This window comes from Thamnophis elegans, chromosome 12, assembly GCF_009769535.1.
Source record: "Thamnophis elegans isolate rThaEle1 chromosome 12, rThaEle1.pri, whole genome shotgun sequence".
NCBI classification, from domain to species: Eukaryota; Metazoa; Chordata; class Lepidosauria; order Squamata; family Colubridae; genus Thamnophis; species Thamnophis elegans.
In genome coordinates, this window is record NC_045552.1 from 52,139,279 (window position 1) to 52,146,761 (window position 7,483).

Below are 7,483 nucleotides of genomic sequence, written 5' to 3' on the forward strand. Positions count from 1 at the left end.
TTAACTTCCTCTTCAAGGAAGTTTTAAGTAATGTGGTGCTGGGTCGTTAAGTTAACAATGTCAGTGTGCTCTTGCTATCTCGTTTGGCTTAATTAGAGGGCACAATCTTATCAATGATGGAGAAAGTGGACACTAGCGGCCATTCTCCAGCGATTCTGAAATTTAAATGCTGGCCTTGAACCATGGGAGAAATAGGAAAGGACTTACCACTTGTCCCTTGTACTGGGAAAGTTATAGGTGAACACAAGCTGGGGGAATGTGACCCTTTGCAATACACGGAAGAAAGATCAACATGCAGAAGGGAGCTGGGTTTGTCCTACATTTGGATTTAGACCAGTTTGGTCTAGTAGTTAAGACACCAAGCTAGAAATCAGGAGACTATGAGTTCTAGCCCTTCCTTAATCATAGAAGCCTAGAGGATGACTTTTGGCCAATCACTAGGAGACTGTGAATTCTAACCCTTCCTTAATCATTATAGCCAGTGGATGACTTTGGACCAATCCCGAGGAAACTGTGAATTCTAGCCCTTCCTTAATCATAAACATCTTTTTTCTCTCTTTTTTGTAAGCCGCCCGGAGTCCTTCGGGATTGGGTGGCATATAAATTTTGATAATAAATAATAAATAATAATAATAATAATCACCAGGAGACTGTGAATTCTAGCCCTTTCTTAATCATGGAAGCCTAATGGATGACTTTGGGCCAATCACCAGGAAACTCTGAATTCTAATCCTTTCTTAATCATAAACGTCCAATGGATGACTTTGGGCCAATCACCAGGAGACTGTGAATTCTAGCCCTTCCTTAATCATGAAAGCCTAGTGGATGACTTTGGGCCAACCACCAGGAAACTGAATTCTAGTCCTTCCTTAATCATAAACGTCAAATGGATGACTTTGGGCCAATCACCAGGAGACTGTGAATTCTAGCCCTTTCTTAATCATGGAAGCCTAATGGATGACTTTGGGCCAATCACCAGGAAACTCTGAATTCTAATCCTTTCTTAATCATAAATATCCAATGGATGACTTTGGGCCAATCACCAGGAGACTGTGAATTCTAGCCCTTCCTTAATCATGAAAGCCTAGTGGATGACTTTGGGCCAATCACCAGGAAACTGTGAATTCTAGTCCTTCCTTAATCATAAACGTCAAATGGATGACTTTGGGCCAATCACCAGGAGACTGTGAATTCTAGCCCTTCCTTAATCATAAATGTCCAATGGATGATTTTGGGCCAATCACCAGGAGACTCTGAATTCTAGTCCTTCCTTAATCATGGAAGTCAAATGAATGACTGTAGGTCAATCACCAGAAGACTGTGAGTTCTAGTTTCACCTTAGGCATGAGTGCCAATCGGGTGATCTTAGGACAGTTCCCTAAGTTCTCAGCCCAGTTCAGCTCACAGGTTGGTGTCATAGGGGGAAATAGGAAGAAGAAGGAGTATTAGATATGTTCATCAACTTCAGTTGTCTATAAAAATTAAAATGGCATATAAATAAAACCAACAAATAAAAAAATTAAAACATTAAGCATGATCTGGGGTGCTTTTGAAAAGAAGGGGGAGAAGGCCAGGGTGGCAGTGGGCAGAATAATTCAAGGGAAGTTGGCCTGTCCCTAGGTGTACAGTTTTTTAGAAGGTCTTTTATCCGCCTCCACTTATTAGCAAGCACTTGTCTTCCCTCTGAATGACATTCAAGAGTGAAGATCTCTACGAAAACCATATTTATCTCTCTTCAGCTCACTCCAAGCTGGGAAGTGCTCCTGCTCAACGGCTCTCACCGACAAACCAACGAGGAAGCGTACTCTGCACGATGGGGACCGACGCAGCAATTACAGATGTTATGTAAATCAGCTTCCCGTTTTATAGTCAGATCATAAATCATAATTGAGAACAGAGGGACCCGCTCGAAACCCATTTCCCCACTAATAGGCAGACATGCAGATGCTTGGAGTGAACGTGGGCCACTCTTCTGCCGGAGCAGCAGGTGGGCGAGCAAAGGAGGGGCCCCATCTTGAGGGTCCTGTTTAATTAACCAGTGAATTTCACCCAGTGGGATGTTCCCTTTAATTTGATTCCGTGCAAAAGAGATTGCAACTGAAGCTTGGCCCAGAAAGACCACATGGGCATTTACAGATTGCCTGTTTAAGGTAGGTTGTTGCATCACACTCCTATTAAGACTCCTATTAAGATCAGGACCAGAGGTGGTATTCAGCCTGTTCTGACAAGTTCTGGCAAACCGGTAATAGAAATTTTGAGTAGTTTGGAGATCCAGCAAATACCACCCCCATCTATTCTCTATCTCCTAAGTCCAAGCTGATCAGTTGGGTCTTCTTTTGTTGCCCTGCACAGGAGAACGGAACTGGAAGGCAGGTTAATGGGTGAGGAGGGAATGGGGATTTTGCAGTTTCCTTCCCCCAGGTGTCAGGGAGGGAAAGGGGATTTTGCAGTTTCCTTTCCCCAGGAGTGGGGAGGGAAAGGGGATTTTGCAGTTTCCTTTCCGCAGGAGTGGGGAGGGGATGGGGATTTTGCAGTTTCCTTTCCCCAGGAGTGGGGAGGAAATGGGGATTTTGCAGTATCCTTCCCCCAGGAGTGGGCAGGGGAGGGGGATTTTACAGTATCCTTCCCCAGGAGTGGGGAGGGAATGGGAATTTTACAGTATCCTTCCCCCAGGAGTGAGGAGGGGAGGGGGATTTTACAGTATCCTTCCCCTGGAATGGGGAGGGGATGGAGATTTTGCAGTATCCTTTCCCCAGGAGTGGGGAGGGGATGGGGATTTTACAGTATCCTTCCCCTGGAATGGGGAGGGGAGGGGGATTTTACAGTATCCTTTCCCCAGGAGTGGGGAGGGGATGGGGATTTTACAGTATCCTTCCCCTGGAATGGGGAGGGGAGGGGGATTTTACAGTATCCTTCCCTGGGAATGGGGAGGGAATGGGGATTTTACAGTATACTTTCCCTGCCACACCTACCAAGCCACACTACGCCCACCATCCCACACCAAAGAACCGAGAGTAAACATTATTTGAATCCCACCACTGATCAGGACCTATGGTTGTTGTTGTTTTTTTTTTTCAAGGAGTGTTGCATTTGTGGGCTGGGGAAGAGAGATGCTACTGCTTTAAGGAACCCACTCATTAAGTGTATTTGTGTAGCAGACAGGTGCTATTCTCATGCAACTTTTGAAGAGTTTCTCCAGCAACATTTCCAGGGAGTTTCAAAGAGGACCAGGATGTTAGAAGCAGCATCTCAGTGTAGTTTTCCTGCTTGAAGATCTCTTGTGCAAAACCTGCAGTAACAATACAATCAAACAGGAAGCTGGAGGCCAGGTAGCTAAAGCTGCTGAGACCAAGAATGGCCAAGCTTGATTTGATTTGATTGATTTGATTTTATTATATTTATATGCCGCCCTTTTCCCCCGAAGGGGACTCAGGGCGGCTCACAATTCAAATCAGGGAAGGGGGGGTACAGACAAAAAATAAAAGACAAAACATAACCATACATAATTTAAAAACACACAACAGTCATGCCATTCGAGACAGGGGCAACAGCTCTTTAGCCCCAGGCCTGTCGGAACAGCCAGGTTTTAAGGGCTTTGCGGAAGGCCTGGAGGGTGGTGAGGGTTCGAATCTCCACAGGGAGTTCGTTCCAGAGGGTCGGAGCAGCCACAGAGAAGGCTCTCCTCCGGGTAGTCGCCAGTCGGCATTGGCCGGCGGATGGAATTCGGAGGAGGCCTAATCTGTGGGATCTAATTGGTCTAGTGGAGGTGATTGGCAGCAGGCGGTCTCTCAAGTACCCAGGTCTAATACCATGAACCAAGCAAGATTCTCTTGGCCCTTCAAACCTCCTGAAGATCTAAAGATATAGCCTTCTCCAGCAATTAGTGATCCTGTCTTCTAGCTTCTCGGATGGCATAACCAACCAACCTTGTGCATTTTATCAGAAAAGCTCAAATTTTAAGATAGCTTTGCTTTGGACTCCATTAATAAGGCTGGGTGAGATATCTGTTTAGATATTATCAATATTCAGCTTTCCTCTGGTTCTTTCCCAAACTTTTGATGTCTCAAAATCAGACTACCTACCCCCCGCCCCCCCGGGTGATTCAATCTGCTGACTTCTCTCCCCCATGTCACAACAGCAGGGAGTCAATTCGCCAATTTCATACTCATGCAAAGGACAAAGTTTTCTATTGATTTCGAGACTGCCTAATCTCTTAAAATTTGTTATATCCCCGAGGTGTGACAAAGTTAAAAAGCCTGGGCTGTCTATGCACAGAAGCATGGCAAAATCAGGCCCAGGGAGAATATTTTTCACTAGAATATGGAATTGTTTATAGTTCCTAGAGGGAACGCTTACTTGTAATAGAGTCGCTTCTGAACTTTATTATAATAGTTGCAGTTCAGGACAGGCAGAGCAAAAGGAAGAGGAAAGAGCACCAAGAAAAATAAGGAGTAAATATTTTCTTAAGAGATCAAAGGATGAAAAGAGAGCTAGCTATGGTAGCAATAGCAATAGCAGTTAGACTTATATACCGCTTCATAGGGTTTTCAGCCCTCTCTAAGCGGTTTACAGAGTCAGCATATCACCCCCACAGTCTGGGTCCTCATTTTACCCACCTCGGAAGGGTGGAAGGCTGAGTCAACCCTGAGCCTGTGAGATTTGAACCGCCAAACTGCAGCTAACAGTCAGCTGAAGCGGCTGCAGTACTGCACTCTAACCCCTGTGCCACCTCGGCTCATGGTACTGGATTGGGACTACAAAGACAAAAGGGCTAATCCGTTTTTAAACCTTCTGGGTGACTCTGGGTTGGTCCTTCTCTTCCAGCCCAATCTACCTCACATGTTTGCTGTTGTGTACAAAAAAAAAAACAGAAGAAGGGACAAAAATCCATTTACATACAGGTAGTCCTTGATTTAGGACCGCAATTGTGACTCAAACCTCCGTTGCTAAGTGAAACATTTGTTCAGTGAGTTTTGCCCCATTTTATGACCTTTCTTGCCACAATTGTTAAGTGAATCACTGCAATGGTTCAGTCAGTAGCAGGGTTGTTAAGTGGATCTGACTTCCCCATTGAACTTGCTTGTTGGGAGGTGTCCACGTGATCCTGGAATATGGTGTTCTGACCTAGGCTTCCCAAGATCATGAAACAGACTCCTCATCCCAATAAAACTTCTTTTACTTAGGTTAAAGGGAATTCCTCTCCAGCAAAGTCCGGGCAAACAGGATTTCAATACAATACAATACAATAGCAGAGTTGGAAGGGACCTTGGAGGTCTTCTAGTCCAACCCCCTGCCTAGGCAGGAAACCTTACCCCACTCCAGACAAATGGCTATCCAACATCTTCTTAAAAACTTCCAGTGTTGGAGCACTCACAACTTCTGGAGGCAACTTCTGTTCCACTGATAAATTGTTCTAACTGTCACATTTCTCCTCAGTTCTACGTTGCTTCTCTCCTTGATTAGTTTTCACCCATTGCTTCTTGTTCATGAGATTTCACAACTACAGACCTTCATCAGGCTTGGAGAGCTGCCAGGCTGATATCTTTCAAATGCCATGCTGTAGCAGCAATTTCTTGGCAAGAAGTCAGGAACATATCTTCACCCTAATGAATTGAACTAAGGGTCTCTTGCAAACTCCCCTCCCATTTCGCTCCTTTTTATTACCTATGGGAGGGGCCATTCACCGTCCACCTGTGCCTTTACTCCTGAGTCGGCCCTTGGTCCTTAACTGTTCCCTTCCCCTGGCAGCTCTGTGCATTTGCATATCAGGAGCAGGCTCCAGTTGTTCTTCTGCCTCACTGATGTCTGACTCCGAAGACAGCTGATAACTGGCATACGGCAAATTGTCATTAAGGATGAAAAACAAGCCTAACTCACTTTTTTCCAGTGTTGTTGTAACTTCAAACAGTCACTAAATGAACTATTTATAGGTTTAGGACTCCCTGTCTAACATTAAGTACAGTGGTCCATCTTTTGTGGGTCAGATCTGCAGTCAGGAAGAAGATATAATTTGGATGATTGTGAAGTTGGTTATCTTGGATATTTAAATCTCATTTCCTTAATGTTTCTTTCCCTGGTGAAAAACATTTGTTTTTCTGTTTATTCTCAGGATAGTCTGGGAATTCTTTTAATAGTGTTTTATGTCTCCTTTTACTGCTGCAAAGAAACAGAGGGTACTAAAGATACTTTTTCCCCTGTTCCCCATCTCTCCATCAGTGCAGCCTGCTTAAATGCTTTTCCCCTCCTCTCTCTTCTAAAAAAAGCTCCTTGAGAAAAAAGGCATTCCCGATGTCTTTCCTTAGAATTTAAGCTGCAGTGCATGTGTGTGTGTGAGAGAGAGGGAGGGTGGGGGGAGAGGGAGAGGAAGAGGGAGAATGATAAAATGAGAGCAACAAAGATGATTAGGGGACTGGAAACTAAAACATATGAAGAACTGAAGAACGGTTGCAGGAACTGGGTATGTCTAGTTTAATGAAAAGAAGGACTAGGGGATACATGACAGCAGTGTTCCAATATCTCAGGGGTTGCCACAAAGAAGGGGAAGTCAAGTTATTCTCCAAGGCACCTGAGGGTAGAACAAGAAGCAATGGGTGGAAACTAAATCAAGGAGAGAAGCAACTTAGAACTGAGGAGAAATTTCCTGAGAGTGGGAACAATTAATCAGTGGAATAGCTTGCTCCAGAAGTTGTGAATGCTCCAACGCTGGAAGTCTTTAAGAAGATGTTGGATAGTATAGGGTTTCCTGTCTAGACAGGGGGTTGGACTAGAAGACCTCCAAGGTCCCTTCCAACTCTGCTGTTGTATTATTGTAAAGCACATGTCAACCCTGGAGCTATTGTGGAACATCTTCAGGATTGCCACAGCAAGTCTGGATAGAGTTGTGGGAAAGGGATAGCTGGGGAACTATGTAGCCAAAATAGCATTCTTTGTTCTGGGAACCAAGGACACTCTCGCCAGAACCTGGCAGTTGTTCTAACCCAGGCTTCCTTAGAAAGCATGAAGCAGAGTCTTGGCCCCGGCAAAACCTTTTTATTTACATGGCAGTGAATCCCTTTCATTCACAGTCAGCAAGGCTTAGCAAACAGTCTTCCCAAGGAATGTTTATCAACACAAACCTTATCTCACTTGAAGCACTGCCAGATAACTAGTTTACAAATGCAGGGCAAGACAAAACTTGGCACTTATAGTCACAAACAGAACTTTCACAAACAATCTCTTATAGCCACAAACAGAACTTTCCACTCTTGAAATGAACAAATTGTTTCCTGCAAAAGCCCACTCCCCATTTGTTCTTCTTTTGTTTCCTATGAGAGGGCCAAACACTTCCAAGGTGTGCTTTTACTCCTAAGTCGACCTTGATTTCTTAGTTGTTCTTGTCTTCTGGCAGCTCTGCGCATGCGCACACTGGGAACGGGCTCCAGCTGTTCTTCTGCCTCTCTGCTATCTAACTCCCTCTCTGCCTCTGATGCAGAGCCCTCATCTG